The sequence below is a fragment of the Magnolia sinica genome, chromosome 4 (assembly GCF_029962835.1).
Source record: "Magnolia sinica isolate HGM2019 chromosome 4, MsV1, whole genome shotgun sequence".
Taxonomy (NCBI): Eukaryota; Viridiplantae; Streptophyta; class Magnoliopsida; order Magnoliales; family Magnoliaceae; genus Magnolia; species Magnolia sinica.
In genome coordinates this window covers 15,761,929-15,783,926 of record NC_080576.1, presented here as the reverse complement: position 1 = coordinate 15,783,926, position 21,998 = coordinate 15,761,929, and the positions used below count along the sequence as shown (strand labels likewise).

Below are 21,998 nucleotides of genomic sequence, written 5' to 3'. Positions count from 1 at the left end.
GACATTGTAGAGAACCTCATCCTTGAGACATAAACGGATCGATGATAAAGCCTTCTTATCAAGAGTATTCCATTCATCGCCGGTCATAGTAGACTTTCGTTCTTCAAGAGCACCATCTTCACCTTACTTGATTAAGGAACTCATCATCTTGATCTTACATAACTCAAAATTCTTTTTCCCTGAGTACTTCTCAATCTCATACCTGGTACTTCCCATTATTACTAATCCCTTAGATTCAGATCTATGCCTCAACGATTTTTCTGATACCACTTGTTGAGGATTGGTGCTGCGAAATCACACAGATCTAGATTTAAGATAGCAATCCAATGGCACCAAGCACACACAAGAGAACACAAAGATTTAATGTGAAAAATCCTTTCGGGAAAAAACCATGGTACAAAGTGATAGATCTCCACTATGAAAATAGAAATTACAAAGAGAGAGGACTTACCCGATTCGAATAACCTCAAATCCCACCCTTATTATACCCTTTAGAAACCCTAAGACCCTTTTAGGAACCCTTAAAAAACCTTTAGAAAGCCTTAGAATGCCCTAAAATAGCCATAGGGACCCCTATTTATAGTTTATGAAACTCCCCTTTCGCACATCCTTGAAATGCCTCAAATTTACGCAGTCCGCGCAGAATCCACTCAAGAATCTGCATAACGAGCCGAGGCCTCGACTAGTCGAGCCGAGGCCTCAGCTGGTCGAGGGGCAAGCCCATCGACTAGTCAAGCAATATGGAATAGTGAAAGGACAAAGCCGCTGGACTTCGAGTCAAGCTGGCCTCGACTGGTCGAGTGGACCCTCGACTAGTCGAGTAGACTTGAAGACTTTTTTTGACAACAATTTGTACCCACCGTTCAGGGATCCAAACCATTGATCTAATGGTCCTCACCAGGCATAACCTATGCTGAAAAAACGTACCCTAATTTGGAATTTTTACAATTGATGTGGACTGTTTCCATTTTTTTAGGAGAGCGGTCCTAACCATGGGTGCACTTGTACAAACTGACATGAGGAGACGTTAGTTGTATCTTGGTTTATAGATTTCTTTTAGTCATTTGGATTGAAATTCAACGGCATGATATAATCATGCATGAATAGACGTGTATAAGTATGCTTCCAATAATCTTTGGACAAGTTTGTTATACGATGGAATGGTTCCATGATGACTCGAGAGTTAGATTATTAGATTTAAGTCTAATTAGGTATATCCATCGTTGTTTTGGTGAATGATTGCATATAGGAGTGGATGTGAAGGTTCATAAATGAATGACTTAAAATTAATGGTGAAATTGGAGAATTAGTACACGTCAGTTAAGAGTAAAAATTGAGGGATTGGACCACCATCTTAGTTAGATTGTTTGGGATGTTTAGGTACGTTATCATAGGTCTCAGAGGGATGAATATTTAAGTTGCAGGTTCAATGGTCCTTAAAAATGCAAGTCAATGGAGGGGGATTATGAGTTAATTAAAGGTGGATTGATCTCTAACTTTACGGGTTTGCTATAGGTCAGTGTAACCTGAGATCGTATAGTTTAAAATATATATGCTAATTGGGTATATATATAAGTGAATAATTTATTTAGGTCTCGAATGGCTGGATCATACTCGGTTGGTGACATCCGCTAGCAATCCTATTGAAAATCCATTAATTTCATGAAAAAATAAAATAAAAAGAAAAATGGATAGTTAAACGCATGAAGAGAGTATCTACTTCTCATGTATGCATTTTACATTAGGTAAGACCTCTATATTTGGGTCTTTTGTCTGAGGGCTGAGGAGACAGTGCTTTCCTCTTTTTCAAGTTTGGTCGTGGTTGTCATTGTGGTTATGGCCACCTCCTTCGTTGTGGTCGTTGTTGTGATCGTCGGTACTACTTGTATTGTTACAACTAGAGTATAGAGATATGTTAAGGTGGGGTTGAAGCTTCTTCATATCAGACAACTGAACGGGCTTCAACAAGAATTCCTCAGCTCCTCCTTCCAAGCACCTTGCATCATGAGCATTGGAAAAATAATCAAATACGTTCATCTTCCAGCCTGCTTTGGGTGCATTTATTCCAGTTTTGGTTTGTAGCTGGATACTTGGGCGGGTGTGTTATAATCTAACTATTGCATGAGTGCCAATTGCTCATGCGTGTACCACATCCAACCCGTCCAAAAGTCTAGCCCACTATGAAGATCACATGTTGAAAATAGGAGTGGTGGTGTGCTGAGTCTGGGCTATGTGCAACCTACTTAGCCCAACACTTCAAGGACTAAGGTGTAAGCCCAAGCATGAAAATTGGACGGGCCCATGCGCAACTGGCCCAGAAATTGATCGAATCCTTGTTGTTTCCATGGTGAATGTTCCTATCCATCTATTGATGTTGGAAGCTGATGTAGAGCGGGTCGTGGACACTTTCATGTCCAAGATGGACCATAGAAGGCCCGATCGGAGGCGGAAGTCATCAAGACAGTCAAAACCTTAAAACAGACATATCTCACAAACCAAAATGAGTTACTTGACGTACCTTATGATTTTCGTTCATACTTTCATTGTTTGCCATCGGCTCGAGGGGAGTCCTCAATCTAATACCAATGCAGGGATAAATGTGACGAGGTCGATCACCGTCTTCCTTAAGGATAACTACTCCGAATCTACGGAGCTTCTCTGGACTCCTCACGGAGACTTCTTGAATTCATGAGGAAAAGAAATAGAAATAATTCTAAAATATTTGAAATAAATTTGTTGATGATTGATAGATGAAATAAACGAGTCTAAACTCCATAAAATTCGTAACTTATTATAAATAGTAAATTTATTATTTATAGCAAGTGTCCTATATGGCTTAACTACGTTATTCTCCTAATTTTTCGAAACACCTTTAACGTTGGACATAACTCCTAAAGCCTAGCATATGAAAAGTTACAATCAAACCAAAACTTACTAAAAATAGTAATAAATAGGAAATTCGACCATTCGCTCGATGGAATCTTGTAAATTCGGCGTGCAACTTGGCACAACTGGTTTGGTTAGCTAAAGTAGCTTTTGCCACCCAAAATCATATATAGTACGTCGAGTAACTCATTCCGGTTTGTGAGATATGCTTGTTTTAAGGTTCTGATGGTCTCGATGACTTTCGCCTCCGATTGGGCCTTCTCTGGTCCATCTTGGACATGAAAGTGTCCACAACCCACTCTACATCAGAAGCACATGCATATAGACATTTTTGGATATGAGAATTGACGGTCTACATGAAAGATGCATGTGTCCCATTGGATCAGCATATTTGTAGGATACGACACACGTACGCATGAACTTTCCTAGACCGGGCTACAATGACCTGATCTCAAGGCTGGCCAAGAAATTGATCGGCCATGCATGCAATTTAATTATTTTAGGATAGACACCTTTCAAACTGTGGTCCATGCATGATTTAGATGGTTTGAACTGAGGTGACTACATGTCAAGTGTATGGTGGCCTCATGCATTCATATGAGTTGTACTTTGTCGGTCCAAAAAATAACCGCTCTCTATTTCCAACGAGTAGAAAAGGAAGGTAGTTGGTCTGACCACAGTAATTAGTCCCCTCTCAATCTTGACTGTCCATACAACGGCCTGAGCTATATGTTCACCTCAACGGTTCAGACCATCATGACCATTCTATTCGTGGGACCTTTTTTGGCTTTTGTAATCGACTTATCGATGGATTCCAATCTCAGTGAACTTTCGCTTGTGGGATGGTTGTGGGTTAGGTCGGCCGCAGTGTCTTGGGTGAGGCCCCTCTCAAAAAATTATAACGGTTCGAAGAGATTGATAAATGTGTGAACTCACCATTTTCATTAAAGAAACAAATCGTATAAATAATACATTGAATCAAAATAGAAAGCAATAACTATGTCCTATATTTTAGCAATATTCAAGCTGACCTATTCTTAAGGAATACTAACAGAAAAATATTTGGAGGACTACATTCAAAAATACAATTGCAGTTGGAACTACTGAAACTGTTATACACCAGAATTTTTGACTACTTCTATATGCCCCCTCAAGATAGGCCACGAGTAGAGAGGCCAATCTTGTCCCGTAATAGTAGAAACTGAGAAGTAGGCAGTGGCTTGGTGAGAAGATCGGTAAGCTGATTAGCAGAGGAGACATGAGCAACGCGAAGTAGACCAGACTGAACTTGATCTCAGATAAAATGATAATCAACAACAACATGTTTCATGCGAGAGTGAAAGATAGGATTGGAACTTAATTGGGTAGCACCAACATTATCACAATAGACAACTGGAGAAGTTGATAAGCTAAAACCAAGTTCTGAAAGAAGAGAATCAACCCAGCGAAGTTCAACAGCAGTAGCAGTAACAGAACGATACTCTGCTTCTGTGGATGAGCGAGCAACAGTTTGTTGCTTCTTCGAACTCCAAGAGACAAGGTTCCGGCCAAGATAAACAAGATAAGCACTGGTGGAAGAATAATCGTCTTTATTACTAGCCCAATCCGCATCGAAAAAGGCATAAAGAGAATCAGAGAAGCCATGAAGAGTGAGGGGAGAATCATGATAGAGAAGGAGCCCCTTGTTTAGTGTGCCACACAAATAACGTAAGATACGCTTAACAAGGACCCAATGCTCAGTGGTAGGATGATGCATAAATTGGGCCATTCGATTGACAGCAAAAGAAATGTCTGGGCGTGTTAAGGAAAGATACTGCAGGCTACCAACTGCTGCACGATATGGTGTGGGGTCGCAGAGAGGTGTGCCTGAGGTTAGGGAGATGGATGTTGAGCTGGTTGGTAAGAGAGTGAGAACAGGTTTTGCATCATCCATATTGGTTCGTTTGAGTAGGTCTTGAATGTATCTTCTTTGAGAGAGCAGAATGCCAAGATGGTGAGGGACAACTTCAACTCCAAGAAAGTAAGAGAGTGGACCAAGATCTTTTAGAGAAAACCTTTGGGCCAGATAGTCAACAAACTGTGAAACATGAGCATCATTGCTGCCAGTTAGGATAATATCATCAACATACACAAGAAGATACAAGACATGATTGCTGCTGCGAAGAACAAAGAGATATGTATCTGAGTGTGAGTTCTTGAAACCAGAAGTGAGCAGAAACTGACGCAACTCGTGATACCAAGCTCAGGGAGCTTGTTTGAGGCCATAGATGGCTTTATGGAGTTTATAGATATAGGAAGGATGATCAGAGTCTACAAAACCTGGTGGTTGAGCCATAAATACATTTTCAGAGAGCTTGCCTTGAAGAAACGCATTATTGACATCCAATTGGCGAAGAGACCAGCCATTACTGATTGCGATACTAAGCACAAGTCTCACTGTGGTAGGCTTGACAACTGGACTGAAAGTTTCATGGTAGTCCACACCCGGTCTTTGATAAAAGCCCTTGGCTACAAGGCGAGCTTCGTACCTGTCAATAGAACCATCAGAGTTTCTTTTAAGACGAAAAATCCATTTGCAACCAACCAGATTAGAAATGTCTTCAGGGGGAACTAGTTCCCAAGTTCCATTACGAACAAGTGCATCATACTCTTCGGACATAGCTTGACGCCAATTGTGATCTTTGAGAGCTTGGGAGATGGATGTAGGAGCAGTATTTTGGGACGTTGGTTTGTGGGTATGAAGGTTGAGTTTCTGAATTGGTTTGGTGATGTTATTCTTGGCAAGGGTAGTCATGCGGTGTTGAGTGGGAGGTGGGATGGGGATGTGTGGTTCGGTGGTTGTAAGTGAATGTTGAGGAGATGGTTGGCGGGTAGGGGAAGCTTGTTGTGGGAACGGGGCAGCTGGTTGTGAAGTAGTCTCGGGCAGAAGTAGTCCTTGAGAGCTAGCTGCAGATGGAGTGTGGGCTGCCTGCTGGAATGATGTAGGAGTGGAGACAGTAAGGATAGGAGGAATCCAAGTAGATATGGTAGAGAAAATGGGACGTGGAAGAGTGGTGTGCAGTGAGGTGTATGGAAAGATTGATTCAACAAACAGAACATGGTGAGAAACATAAATTTTGGAGGTGGATGGGTCAAGGCAGAGATAAGCACTTTGAGATAAAGAGTACCCAAGAAACACACATGGTTTGGAGCGTGGATTAAGTTTGTGTGAGGTATATGGGTGCAGCCAAGGATAACACAAAGAGCTAAAAACTTTTAGTCTAGAATAATTGGGATTTTTATGAAAAATTAATTCAAAGGGGGAGGACAGATTGAGAGTGGTGGTTGGAAACTTGTTAATGAGGTAGACAGTAGTAGCAAAGGCATGAGGCCAGAAGGTGATTGGAAGTGAAGCGTGAGAGAGTAGGGTGAGGCCAGTTTCAACGATATGGCGGTGTCTCCTTTCAGAGTAGCCATTGTGTTCAGGTGTATGTGGTAGAGTAGTGAAGTGGAAAATGCCATGGAGGGAGAGATAATCTTTGAGGACCATATATTCGCCTTCATTATCAGAGTAGAGAGTGATAATTTTTTTAGAGAAATAATTTTCCACAATGGCTTTGAAACGTTTGAAAACTTCTTGAACTTCAGATTTTTTTTTGAGGGGGTATAACCAAATGTATTTTGTGAAGTGATCAACAAAAATAACATAATATTTGAAACCATCTTGTGACAAAATAGGAGAAGTCCATACAACAGAAAAAATTATTTCAAGAGGATTTGTAGAGTGAAGAGATGAAATGGAGAAAGGAAGCTTATGATTTTTATTGCTAAGACAAGCATTACATGAGAATTCTTTTGGTAAAGGTGCAGAAAAATCTAACTGATAATTAGACATAATGTGTTTTAAAATGGGAAAAGCGGGATGGCCTAAGCGATGATGCCAATTTGATGATGTGGTTTTGACATGAGAGAAGGCTAGAATCGGGGAAGAGGCGGGTTGTGCAGCTGGCCACTCATACACTCCATCCTTAGTGTTGCCCATCAAAAGGATTGCCCCCGTATGAAGATCCTTCACATGAAAAGAAGAGGGTAAAAATTCAACAGAGACATTATTAGAGATGCAAAATTGAGAGATAGAAATTAAGTTCTTTTTCATAGTTGGCACACAAAGAACATCATCCAAGGTAAAAGTAGTGGTTGATGATGGAAGAGAAGCAGAACCAGTGTGAGAGATAAGTAAACCTGTACCATCACCAATCATAACATCATCTGATCCAGTGTATGGTGCATGAAGAGACAGGTTGTTTAAGTCGGTAGTGACATGATGAGAGGCTCCACTGTCTAGCAGCCATGATGGATTATTGGTGGTGGTATTGGCAGCATAGTGAGCCTGTGGCTGCCAAGAGGTGGAAGAGGTAGCTGGTGGTGTAGCACTTGTAGTGGATGATTGTATTGGTACAAGCTGGAAGGATGGACATCGCTTGGCAGTGTGACCTTGAATGCCACAGATTTGGCAAAACCCCTGGTATGGACGAGGTGGAGGTCGGTTGGTGTGAGGTGGAGTTCCTGGGTTGGTGGCCATAGGAGGGCGGGCAGGGTAGGTTGCAGGTGGACGCCAACCTGTGTTACCTGGACAGTATGAGTGGTTGGGCGCCAGTTGGTGTTGGTGTTGGTCCTATGTGACCTCCAGTTGGTGTTCATAGGATTGTCCCTGTTTGTGGGATATAGGAAGATTTATTTCAGATTTTGTGTTGGATGAGAGAGAGGCTTCAAAGGATAAGACTTTCTCATAGAGTTCATCAAATGATATAGAGGTGTCACGGGCTTGAACAGCACGGACAAGTTCTTTGTACTCATCACCTAGTCCATCCAAGATCTTCTCTGTAAGGTCTTCTTCCTCCATTGGGGCGCCTAGGATGGCCAATTCATCTGTACGTGCTTTGACAGAGTGCAGAAAATCAGTTACTGTCATAGTGCCTTTACTGGGATTTTTGAGAAGATTTTTGACTTGTTTGATGCGACCACGAGATGGTTCGGCATAAGTATTTGCTAGAATAGTCCATGCTTCACAAGAGGTTTTGGCACGAGCAATGAATGAGATGACTGTGGGTGAGAGAGAGCCAATGAGAGCATTCAAAATCAGTTGATCTTGGCGAATCCAGAGGGTGTAGGCAGGATTTAGTGTGGTAACATTGTTTGTTGTTAGAGTTTTGGGTGGACAAGGTTTGGATCCATCAATGTATCCAAGGAGATCATAGCCAATGAAGAGTGTTTCAAATTAGATTTTCCATGAGAGATAGTTCGAGGAGGTAAGTTTGAGAGGAGCTTGTGCAGCTGTGTTGATTGTGAGGAGTTGAGATTCATTGGTGATGGGTAGAATGGGTGTACCATTTGGAGTAGTCATGACGGTATGGGAAGGGGGGAAAGGGAGAGAAAAAAAAAAGCAGCAGTGAAGGAGGAGCTGCTCTGATACCATGAAGAGATTGATAAATGTGTGAACTCACCATTTTCATTAAAGAAACAAATCGTATAAATAATACATTGAATCAAAACAGAAAGCAATAACTATATCCTATATTTCAGCAATATTCAAGCTGACCTATTCTTAAGGAATACTGACAGAAAAATATTCGGAGGACTACATTCAAAAATACAATTGCAGTTGGAACTGTTGAAGTTGTTATACACTAGAATTTTTGACTACTTCTATACGGTTTCAGTCCGACCACATGGTAATGGGCCATAGCTTGTTTTGTACATGTATTGGGTTGTCCAGTGGGATTTTTGTACCACAGGCCCATCTGTAGTGGGACCTATCATTGAGTGCACAGGCCATGTGAGAAAACCGTGGCCCATCTACCAAATGGAGTGGGTTGGTTGCGTGACTCCCATCTTATATTTACTTTTCAATACCTGATGATTCTCGATGGCACGTTTTCTGATGACATAACCACGACTGGGACGTCTTTCCATGAAGATCTCTGCATGCGCATGCCACACATTCTCTATATTTTTTTAACAGGATTTGGAATAAAAAGTAATAAAGCAGAGATTAGAAAAGGAACGAGAAGTAGATGCTTGACCTTGACTCTCGTGAGTAAATTGTAGCCGCTCATCCCGGGCATGCAGTAGTCGGTGATTATCAAATCCACATCCACCACCTGCATTCCAAGTGAAAATGTTGTACCATCATACATGAATTTCCACTATGATAGATCTTTCTTTCACTTATAAGCATGATTTCGCTGTGGTTGAATTAATCCATTATAAGCATAATCTTGGTCCCCTATTAATGGGAAGTGAACAGGAAGATCACCACCTCTTAAAGAATGAACAGAAAAATTGTTCTATTAGAAGAGTCGTTTTTTTCCTCATTTGACAACCTTATCACCGTCCATCTTTTTACAACTGAGATATTCGATTAAGTAAAATTATAGGCTTGCTGACGCTTACTTAAGGTCTGAGGGGTGGGTAAGATATCTTAAATCTGTCAATAGTAGCGTCTGTCGATGTCATCGACAGAGCATTCAACGCCATCGAGTAGAGGTCGATGCCATCGATAGATGCTTGATTCTATCGAGAAAATTTGAAAAATTCTATGTTGGTTGTTGAAATGTTTTGATGTTACTATTCAATGTCATCGAAATAAGTTCGATGACATCAGAGATGCGCGCAGAAATGCGTAAGTGCATAATTTGTTTCCTATTCTAGTTGTGATAATATATATATCGAGTGTAATAGAGAGTAAGGTATAGAGAGGACTTTCTAATTCATTCCCAAGGGTTTCAAGGGCATAGCTAGGGCTTGTGAAATGGATTCAAAGCTTGTTCGAATTGGTAACATTTTATCTCTTATAATTTCTGCTTTCATAATGCATTACTTGTTGCTTTGTGCCGTAGTTTTTTCACGCAAGGGTCTTTTCACATAAAATTCGGATTGTTCTTATTTGGACTTGGTTGTGCGATTGCGTGTACTTTGCTTGATTCATCTATATGTGCTTTCACAGTTCTCAATAGGATATCTTCCACCGCATGCTGTGAACTAAGTGTAACGCAAGTTCATAAATATTATTTTGATTTTTATTAAATAAAAATGGTGATATTGTTCCTCCATTGATCAAGAAATTTGATAGTTGGAAAATATGATGATTGTTTTTGTTGGTGTAGAATTCGTCCAAGTGGTACACGTGTGAGATATGCGGGCATGTTAGGATCGATTGGGGTCTGATTCAAACCGAAACCAGACCCCTAGCATCGAGATAAAGCGATGCTTGATCGAACGAGTGACCAACTATTTATTCAGCTAACTGTTGAGTGTGCTATTGAGCGATTTGTGGAGACTAAGGATATTCATCATATGAGCTCTCTTTTTTCCTTGAAAACCAAGGACTTTTAAAGGTGCTACAATTATAAAATTGAAAGAAAATGAGTTAAAGATGGATGTAGAAAAGCAATGCTTACCATTAAATCAAAATTACCGACCTAGTTGAGAGTAGCGGGGTGCTTCGTCGAACAACACACCGATGAGCAAGGAAAATGCAATGCCGAGATTTAAAAGCTACTGTCGACCTAACTTATGAGCATATGTGGATGATTCCTTAAATTATGGTCTTCCTTCAGATTCGACACACATGCACAGACAGAAGTGAATTACAGCTACCAACTATCACTAAGTCGGTCTGACTTAAAGCAAGGACGGATTGAGTTAATCCTAGAGACTAAGATTTACATGGCTAGCTACTTAGTAGTAAAGAAAGCTAAATGTCCTACAGGATCGGATAAATAACATTGCATTGGAGTTGAATTGTTTGTATTGGGTTTGATTGATTAATCATGGATTCTTCTCCTTACAAGCATCCATCTTTCTACAATTGAAGAGGATGATCTTTTAATTATGTTTATAGGCCTGCTGGCGCTTACCTATTGTCGAAGGGGTAGGTAGGATTATCTTCCACCACATACCATGAGCAAAGGGTAATGTAGGTTCACCATTACTATTTTGATTTTTGAATAAAATTGGTGTTATTTTTTCTCCATTGATCAAGAATTTCGATAGTTAGAAATTATGATGATCGTCTAATAAGAAGGGTTTCAATTGATTGAAATGAATGATTTGAACACCTAACATCTGATCATAGAGTTAATCATTTGGGCCTTCCAATTTATGGAGGTCTCCCTCTCTCAAGTGTTTTATGAGCATATTAGAACAAGAGGGTGTTGGTCTGGAGTTTGGACATGTGGTACACGTGTGAGGTTTGTGGGCGTACGAGAACTGATTTATGGTTTGATTCAATCCGAATGCTGCTGACCTCTGGCATTAAGATAGAGCGGTGCTTAATCTAAAGGTTTAGAGAGCAACTATCTATTCAGTCAACTATTATTACACTAATCAGGCGATTCGCGGAGGTTTGAATTCTTCTTCCAACGAGTTCTTTTTTACTTTGAAAAACCAAGGACTGTCGAAGGTGCAACAATTATATGGTCAAATGGAAAACAAAGATGGATGTAAAAAATCGAGACTTACTAAAAGCGGGATCCCCAACCTAGCTGAGAGCAACGATGTGCTTAACTGAACAGTGCACTGATGAGCGAGGAATGTGCAATGCCAAAGTTAGAAGCTACTGTTGACCCATCATATTAGTGTAAGTGAATGATTCCTAAGACTATGGTCTGCTTTCAAATCCCGCACGCATGCTCAAATGGAAGGGAATTACAACTACTGATTATCACTAAGTCAGTTTAGCTTAAAGCATTGACGGATTAAGCTACTCATAGGAGCTAAGGGTTCCACGTAGATGAGTGGTGGAAAAGATAAATGTCCCAGAGGATTAAATAAGCAATGTTGCACTGAATTGATTGATAATTGATTTGTTGTTGTTCTTTGGATTGATATTGGGATCGTTTCTTTGAACTTTTCTTTACTATTTATAGATTCACATATGACATCGCAAGAATAATCATTACTCTTGTGGAGTAGTTGCATATTACCATTGTAAAGTGGTAGTTACCTCTATTTGGTCATACCTTACTTTTGTCGAACGCGTCGGCATCACAATAACAAACTTTCGAACGTGGCTTGATGTGAGGTAGCTTTAGTGGTTACTCGTTCTTATCCCAAAGTTATCCAGGAGCCATGATGATTTGTTCATTAATGGGTTGTTCTTTGTATATTTAACACACGTCGTGAAGATATTATACTTTCCACGAGATTAAAATGCTTCTAGATCTCGTCTGAACAGAAAGTTCACTTCATCACAGGCTAACTAAGGTCAATTGTTGACAACACAAATGGTGAGATTCTTCTATAGGCGTTCCACCCAGATGATCACGTTGATTTGAGCTAGGGGGTTTAACAGAAGAGGATGACCTGGCCCAGCCCGCCCTGAGTGTAGTCTCTGGGATGATCCTTGAGGCCGCTGGTTAGACTTGAGCCTAACTTTTGCTCAAAAGAATTAACTGAGATGGTTCTGGACTTGCATCAGCCCAGAGGCAGACAATTAGGCTCTGCATGGCCCGGCCCAATCTAGCCTTATAAGGGCCAGAACGGGCTAAGCTTTGAGGCCTGTGGGATAGATCTCGGTCTAATGTTCCCCATCATGAATTGTTCAGCCTGGGGCTTGATGTGCCTCAGGGTCTGACAAGTAGTCCAGGCCTGGTTTGGTTATGTAAAAAAAAAAAAAATGAAATGTTTTGGATTGTGGGCATGTGCCAATTTTTTAGCTGAAGGGCTGGGCTCGACCGCAACTAAGGTCTTTAGTATTCATGGGCCGGCTGGAATTCAGCCCAGCCTGTCGGCCATCCTGGCTTGAACCCAATGTGGAGAGGAATTGTAGGGCCCGTTTGCTGATGAGAAAGATTCCATGAATGTAGGGGTGGCAGGTAAGGTATATGATCCACGCTATTGATCTAGCAAGATATGCAACTGACGGGGGCTTCTTTGAAAACGCTCGAGATTGAAATCCGTCTATATTCAAAAGGAAAGTCGTTCAGCAATCAAAAGGGTTTAAACATTCCACTATGATGGATTTTTCAGGTGTCCCCCATTCACAGTGGGACCCACCATATGAATGGTTTGGCTCGTTTAAAAATATCCTCACATGAGCATAATAACAAGGCAGGAATGGAAATGTTTATAGGGCAAAAAGATCACTTCCTCACCCGCTGTTGGGTAATAGGACAAGCATGAGAAGATGCATCCATGCCGTCCGGCAATCCTAGATACTCCAAAGCTTTATTTCCAGATTCCACGCAAGTTACTGCAGCAAAACAGCCCCGACTACTCAATCAACCAAAAATATACAGACAGGACACCCGCTGTGCTCATACCCTGCCCCAAGGTCAGGTTGGCCCATTCATCAGGTGGTTGACATAGGTCTAGGAGTTGGCAAAAGGGCCTACATTCATCAGGTGGGCCACACGGGTATAAGTAAAATTGATGGTTATAAAGACCATCCAACAGCCTACATTCGACAAACACATACGGTCCACTTGACGAACTGTGCATAATCACGGGTCGCCCCAGCTGATGAACGGTTGTGATCTGACAAACATGAGCCACAAATAGAAAATCACAACCGTGAATTATATCGAGAGAATGAGAGAAGATACCCTGGCAGGAAGAGATGGTGAGGATCCTTTCCAAGAGCTTGCGATCGAGAAGGCTGTCATCGACTGCTAGAACATGGAAGTAGTTGGAGTCTTGAACGTTTGCTTTCAAAGCGGCCATCTCTCTCTCTCTCTCTCTCTCTCTCTCTCTCTCTCTCTCTATCCCCTTACTAACACAAGTCTTTCTTTCTTGATTATATAGTGGGAAATGGCGTTAGGTGTTTTTCACGTAGGTTGAAGTAGGTGTGAATGCAACGGTGTTTTCGTCTGCTTGGACTTGGTAGGCCACGTCTGTACTCCGGTGAGACCCATGGTTTAGTGATCAAGACCATTGATGGACTATGCACAAGTACTGGGTTTCCATTTCAGATTGGTGGGCCCATAGTTCATTAATCCAGACCATTGATCTATTGCACCCCACCATCGATGGAGCTGATGTGGCCCTTGTATTCATCATCTAGACCGTGGATCTGATATGAAACCATGACCCACTGCTCAACTACTACAAAGAGTGCAGCATTTGTTCTCACATGGTGTACCTACAAGCAACTTGCTTCAACAAAATTAGGTGGAATGTGTGGCACGCGCTCATGCACTCTTTGAGTAGTTCGCGTTTCCTTTTAAGAAATGCAATCGCACTCGCTCGAGCTCATTTTGAAAGTGGACATGCCCTCACACAAGGCAACTTGGCACACGTATGTAAGATCAGAGCCTTTCTTCAGGTGATCCAATTAATTTATATTGCATGCCTGAAAATTCTGACCTACATTATAATCAACAACTGGATAATATTTAAAACATTTTAATGGTTAATAGCAATTGATCATGGCCCACCCGATGATCGCTTTTTCCTTACTTTAGATGCATTGAATCTGCGAGGATAGGCAGAAGGCACGTTCTGATCTTGCGGAAGTGTGACTTATTTCCTTGTGTCAGGTGAGCGAACTTTCAAATTCCACTCGAGTGAGTGCCATTAGCATCCATTGTTCTCGATTTGGATGCTGGAACAATACATCCGCACGCATCAGCCATTCGATTCAATGATCCATACCGTCTATGTGATGGGGTTCACGTTGGATAGGAGGAGCCCAAAAATAAAAAGGAAAATGAAAGGTTAGAAGTATAAATGGCCTACAAAACAAAGGTTAAAGGAGACCGTATATGTATTCAAAAGTAAATAGATAACCGGTAAATTATATAGTGGTAGAAATATTCCAATCCATATCCTGATCGACGGTAGGACCCATCAAATAAACGGCTTTAACCACTCAAAATGACTCAGATCCAACGGCAATAGTCCCCGAGGAAACCTCTTTCATTGGTACAAAAGATTTTGCTCGTACCAGAAAAACCATACATGTAAATACAAACAGACCCACAAAGATATGTTGGCTGACCTTCTTTTATCCTAATCACATAAAAATTCAAATTTAGAAAATCATGTGGTCCGTAAGTACAAGGCTTTAGACCTTGATGACCCTGATTTTAATACACGTGCAAAGTGTGCAAGAGATCTAAACCGATCATTTGGCACCCTTGCTTTGTATGGGCCTGTATCCAAATTCCTTTTTAGTGAAAATTGAAAGTGAAAATTTTGGTTCATATTTTATAACCATCCATTTTTTCCTGAAGAGACTCAATGGTTAGGATGGTGTTATCGTTGTGATTTTTCGGGTATGGCCCATCCGATATGGAGCATGTCTGATGATTGGTTCAGATTCATGTGCTCGGTGTACGGGGGAATCACTGATCAGCTAAGCTGAGAGAGAGAGAGAGAGAGAGAGAGAGAGAGAGAGAGAGAGAGGTACACACCATAATTTAGCCGGGCGAGACTTCTTTGCTAGTATTGCACCATTTAAAAATTAGTGGCGGTTCATCATCTCGCATGTGGCACTGATGCATCTAGACCATACAAATTATTGGTCCTATTTGGATGGAATACATTTCTAAACTTGCACTGATTGTGAAATCCTAACCCTCCAATTAATGTCTACCAAATGGATGGTTAAAAGTAAAATGTTGAGTGGTCCAAATTCGGAGGGAAAAATTTGGATGGTCAATATCATCTTGTAGCTTATGCTCATCCATAGTTAGGTGTGGGATTTAGACAGTCTCGATTTCCATGCAACCATGTCATGCGACCGGTTGAGTACCCACCACTTTTTCAATGATGCAGAAGCCATATAGGAGTCTAGCCCTAGTCTAACCCTAAAATAAGCGAAACACCTTTAATAGACTGGGTTCATGAACTTGGACAGTTATCCTCTGCCGCACCTGTTTTGCGCAGCCGTTAGAACACCCAACATCTGTCGGCCCAAGTGCCACAAATCATCCATATCCACAGCTCAGGTGGGACACTCCATAAGGAACTATGGAGAAGGAATACGTGGGGCAACCATGGTGTATATATTTCATCAAAACCGTTCATCTGGTGTGGCTCACTAGGATGAAGGGAATATACAAATATCAATCTGATCTGCCTTAACTTAGATGTTTGAGGCACAATTTTATATTTTTACCATTGTTGTGACCCATCTGAGTTATTTTTTTTTATCGGGCTGATCTTTTCTACGTATAGTGAAAATAAGGTTTCTCACCTGATGGACGGACTGGATTTCACATATACATCATGTCGAGCCCGCTTATCTTGAGTGAGTTACCCGCTGCGAAAAAAAGAGGATTCTGGTCTTATGAAATTGGTGGGAACATGGAATTTAGATCTTGTAATGATAGTCCTGGGACAATGGTATTAAAGAGTGGGGGACAAACATCCACAAGTTGAGAGGGCACACTACAGATAAGATCTTGGTGGGCCCCTTTCTTTTATGATTGTTAGTGGTCTGGGATCTGACCTGGTCAATGGTTGGAAAAAAAGGTTTGACGGTCCACACAACCCACTCACTCGAGAATTGGAACCACAATATATCGCATGATCCAGTTGCTGTGAAATTTTTCAATGCGGGTTTCCCACATGCGTGGGACCTTTCGACGACACTCTTTTATTATTTTGTTGGGGCAGAATCATCTAAGTACATCACTTACGTGGGACCCACCATGTTATATATGGCCTGCCTGACTTTTGGATCAAGCTGGCAATGGGACGGGTGATCTAGTGGGCCACTACATGATAGTTCGGAGGTCAGAAAGTGGCATGATCGACAAGTTTATTCTTGAATCTAAGAAAGGAAATTTGAATTTTTTATTAAGCAATTATTATCTTAGACTTCTGATTACATCACTTATAAAGAAAAGCAAAATCTAATTAGGTGTCTTAATTCAGTTAAATAAAAAATAATCCAAAATAGTAAAATTTATTAAAATTTAAAATTCTTAATTTAATTTTGCCAAATATGCTTACCATAATAAGAAGTAAAGCCTAAGAAAATTGCGTATATTAAAACTACGATACCAAGAAAATACGACCAACCTAAAACTTATTAAAAATAATAAGTTTTTTCTAAAATTAGAAATTTGAATTGAAAGTAAATATTTCCTTGTGAAATAGAGTAACGACGCAGACTGCTTAAAAGGGTCAGTAGGCTAAGGATGACATGTTATGGTCCATATTCATAAGTCAAGCTTATAGTTAGGTCGATTTATGGTTTGCAATTTGAATGACAATTTCTTTATCACCAGAAAGAATTTTTTCCATTCCGATGCAGTTGGAACCCAATAACATTATGCCTAAGGTAAGATTGGGACAGTTTTGACAGATTATTTCTGCTTACGTTTAGCTTTCTTTTGGTCTAGCATCCAGAAATGTATTTGTGCTATGTCTTGCATCAGACAGTCCACATTCTTCCTTGTGTGCACGAGCACTGCAATGAGTCCAGTTTCTCTGTCCAAGCTACTCATGTTGGTCGTGATCCAAGCCCGTTCACATCTGCACGTTGAACTTGAAGCGTCAACTAAGTTGTTTAAACCGTTGCTCCAACTTTATTTTGTAAAAGGGTGCCCCTCCTGAGGAGTGGAGCTGCATGATTTTGTGGGCCCGGCCCCCACTAATAGTACTAAATAGACCAATTTTGTGCACTGCTGAGGTGTCCCAAAACGTTTGCAGATGCATGGGGGGCAAACAAACCTCTGAAACAGAGAACACTATCACACGTACCTGCCCGGCACACATGTTAGACATCTGATCCGGGCATTAGGTGGGACCTGTGGAAATGAGCTGCTCCAAAAATCAGGCTGGGAGCCCATGCAAGACCTACCTGTATAAAAGTAATGGACGACTTTAATCAGTGATTGTAGGGTCAGGTCATCCACATGGATGGCTCAGTTTATGTCTTACACCTTTGCCAGGTTGGCACGTGCAAAATTCGTTGTATGCTGCTAGCAAACAGCTAGTGTTTGTTTCTGCTTTTAGGACAGCATTTTAGCAATATCTTCATCATGAACGTGAGATACTTTTTATCAGTGATCAGAGACATTGGTTTGTTGGACCATCTCGTGTGGATTGACCAAAGCCTAAGAATCAAGAAGATTCAAGAATGTCACCCGTATGATCTCTTTCTGTGGTGAATTGTTACTAAAAATTAAAACAAAATCGAGCAACTGTTCACATTCAACCGAATCCATAACATAAAATGGCCAAGGCCAACCAACCAAACCAATTTCTGGGCTGTGGCTCACTATATCAAAAAATCATATAATAGAAACCTATGCTGTGAGTATTGCAATGTATCGAACTTCTGTAGAAGGGCTTTATGATAACGCGGATCAGGTAGAAACGTAAGAACAGATCAAGTCGTCTTCATCATGTAGTTGGGTTGGGCCGATCCAGCATATTGGGCTAGTCCCATCCAGTTTGTGCGCAAGGTGGAGCCCAGATTGAAGCATAGCTTGGGCCTAAATTTATGTGAAGCTGACCAGGCCCGTTCAAGTACCCAGAGAGCTGTACACGAGTCGAGTTAGCTCGGTCAGCTTGCTCGACTCAACTCGGGAAAGCTCGACTTGCCTCAGCTCGAAATTGGATTTGGACTGAGTCGAGCTGGTTTTTGGAGCTTGAAAAAATTCTTAGTCTTGTTCGAGCTTGTTCAAACTTGACTCTACTTGGATCCACGGGATTAGCTGGTGGTGAGGAAGGAATGGATGCGAAACAAATCATTACAAAAAAAAAAAAAAAAACTTTACATTATAAGACTTCCCTCATATCTTAATTTTGCTTGTGCTTATCGAGTGTTTGATGAAATTTCTGTAAAGTATAGTTACTATTTTGCATTCTACGCGAAATTAAAAATGCACTCTATGTGTTTAAGAAAATGTCGCAGAGGCTCGAACTTGCCCAAGCTGCTGGCTGAACTGAGCCGAGCTGGTTAGTCAGTCTCGAGGACCAAGCCAAGCCGAGTTCGAGCTGGGTTAACCATTGGCCGAGTCCAGCCCAGCTGTACCAAGATTGACTCGGTTCAACTGAGTGTGGCTAAAATGCTAATGGGTGGTAATGGGCTGGGCTAGGACAGTTCATGGGTTAGCTCTAGCCCGGTCCTAATCCTCCAAGACCTGGCCATAGTCCTGCCTGGGCAGTAATTGAACTTAAAAAAGCTCAGCCCTAACCCTTGCCTACGCTGCTGGGCCAGGCTATGGCCAGCCCACCCAAAGGTTTTAAATACCTTTAGAAGTGTTAAAAGTGATCATTGATGAAAGGTTTTAAATAAGTTGGCGGCCCTTGATAGACTGGAATGGCATAACATATATAGCCAATACCAATTAATTGGTACAAGTCTTAGATGAATGATGATCTTCCATCTACTATAAATCCTTCATGTAAAAGGTTTGGATCATTGAAACATGACCTCAGATCCAACGGTTGTCTTTAAACTATGCAAGTATGTTGAATGGGTATTCTTTATATTGCCCCTTCTATGAAACTGTGGCCCACTTAATAATTAGATGGGACCATTCATCATTGGCCTGGGCTTCGCCCACATCCAAAATAAGGGCTCAGGCCCTGGGCCCACAGGCCAGATCTCAAGCAGGCTAGGCTGCCGTACCATTGAGACCCCTAGTCAGATTCAGGTTCAGCCGAAGTGCAGCTCTTTTACCAACGAACCTAGGATTCCAGCCTAAATCTGACCCATGGGTTATTAACTTAATGACCCAACCCAACCAACTTAAAATTCATCGGGCCCAAGCCTAACTATTTATATATAATCAGCCTGAGGTTGATCGACCCAACCCGCTAAGGTATGCCTAACCTGCCCAATTAGTAAATACATACAAATACACATGCATCATGTACATGTATCTATACTTATAACCTGGTAGCCCATTGATACACTACTTGCACAGGTTGGGTTGGGTAGGGTTCAACCAAAGACCGACGCATGTTCTTAAATGGGCCACAGTTTCTAACCTGATCCCAACTCACCTCCCATTTAGCTTGGCCTTTATCCGTCTCAAGGCTGAGCCGACTCGTTGCCATAACAGTCATGAGAACCTCCTCTCTCTGCGAAAGGTTCATTGGATGTAAGGGAAAACAAGGCCATTTGCAAGAGGAGACGATGAGGACGGAGAGTATGGTGCTCCACCAAATAACTTTCAAGCATGTTTTGTGTGGTTTTTTCACAACGGTCTGTTATTCAATCAAATCCCTACACATCTTATCTGATGAGTTTTCCTATTTCGAAATCGGATTGCATTCTGAGTTACTTAGTACTAGGGTTGTACACAAACCGGGCTAGCCCGGTTAACTCACTCGATTCGGCCCGACCCGGAACCAAGTTCGGGTTGGGACGGGCCATTTTCTTCAGCCCGAAACTGAGTTCGGGCCCAGTTCGGATGGGTCCCAGTTCAGCCCGACCCAGCACAACTCGGTCAAGTGGTGTGTGTGTGTGTGTGTGTGTGTGTGTGTGTGTGTGTAAATATTCAAAACCCTACCCATCCCTTTCCCTTTTCCCCTTCTGGAATAGTTCACCGCCCATCTTTGAAGTGACAGTGACTTATCTATCTCATAGATGTATAACTTGAAGAGCATATATTTATCCAAATACAAAAAGGAATTATAATGTCCTGACTAGTTAGATTTTTTGTGGAGTATATAGTTTAACTATCTAAACCGTTGATCGAGGGCCTTGTAATGAGATGCGGATTATCTGCCAAAGCCATTCCCATGAACTTGCTGTAAGGTTCGAAACTGGCCCGAACTGGCCCGATTGCTGACCGGGCTGGGTTCAGGTTGGACATGTTGGCCTGGTGACCGAGCCGGGCCGGGCCGGGTTTAGGCTAGGTGTGGTTGGTGATCGGGCCGGTTTGGGTTGAGCCCAATTCGACTCGGATCGACTCGTGTACACCCCTATTCAGTACGCTATCTCAAAGTCGGATTGCGAATTACTCAGTACACTCTTATCGTACTAAGTAAACTCAGTTGGGCCCACCTTAAATGTATGTGGTCTATCCACGCTGTCAATCCATTTTTCCATCTGATTTAAGGGGTTGAGCATAAAATTGAAGCATATCCAAAGATCAAATGTATCATACCACATGAAAAACAAGGGGGAAAATGATTTCCACCGTTGAAACTTTTCTAGGCCCCATGATGATGTTTATTTGTCATCCAACCTGTTAATAAGATCATACATACATGGATAAAGGGAAAACATAAATATAAGCTTGATCCAAAACTTATGTGGCTCTCCAAAATTTTTCAATAGTAGACAATCAAGTTAACTGTTTCCGTGGTGTCATCCATTTGAATACTGTATATACTTCATTTTTGGGCTCAAGCCTCAAAATTATCTGATAAAATATATGGATGGAGCGGATAAAATACGTAAATCATGGTGTACCTTATAGAGTTTACTTGGTACTAAAGCATAGTGAGACTATGCAATCCGCTTCCCCTATCTCACTGCTCAAATTAGCGTGGCTAATTAATTTTTGGATATCAGTCTAATCTCTGTCTTCCGTGATATTGAGCAATATGGATGGAGTACTGGATGTCATATCCATCATGGTGGCCCTCACAGAATTTATGTTACACGGACTCTCTACCGCACTTACTGTAGGAAATTGGAAAGTCACGCCCACCAAAAGGTGGACCCCACCTGTACCAAGCTTGTCCACGAGTTATATTGTTTATTTCTCTGTGCCTCTTTTTTCCGATGCGAAAAGAGGAACACTCCCTTCGGAGACACGTGATCTCTAGCTCGACCACAAAACTCATGTATGTTTATTTATTTATTTTTTTAATGAAGTGACGCCATAGATGTACCTAACAAGTGGATCCACGAGTGTTTTTGTTTTTTCTTTTTATTTATTTTTATTTTTTGGGCCATGAGTTGTGTAGACCAATTGCTACTTTTATTCTTTCTCAGCCGTTAATTGAGACCTATTACAAGCATGCATCTGGGGTGGTCAGAAATGGATGGTACTGATGATAGTGGATCACTAAAGTAACTGCTCGTGTGAGACGTATACAATGCTTTGAGGCACCAGTACTAACGTCGCATGTTTGAGAGAGATCGGGACCGTTGATCAGGTGGGTCCCACTCTGAATATACCTTACCCAAAAATCAGGCAGCTTCAATTGTT

At 41.4% G+C, this 21,998-nt stretch overlaps 1 pseudogene; it reads right to left on the bottom strand.

The window, feature by feature from the left end:
* Positions 1-1,697: 1,697 nt before the first annotated feature.
* On the bottom strand, positions 1,698-13,619 carry LOC131244382 (two-component response regulator ORR9-like; annotated as a pseudogene).
* Between the last annotated feature and the right edge of the window lie 8,379 nt (positions 13,620-21,998).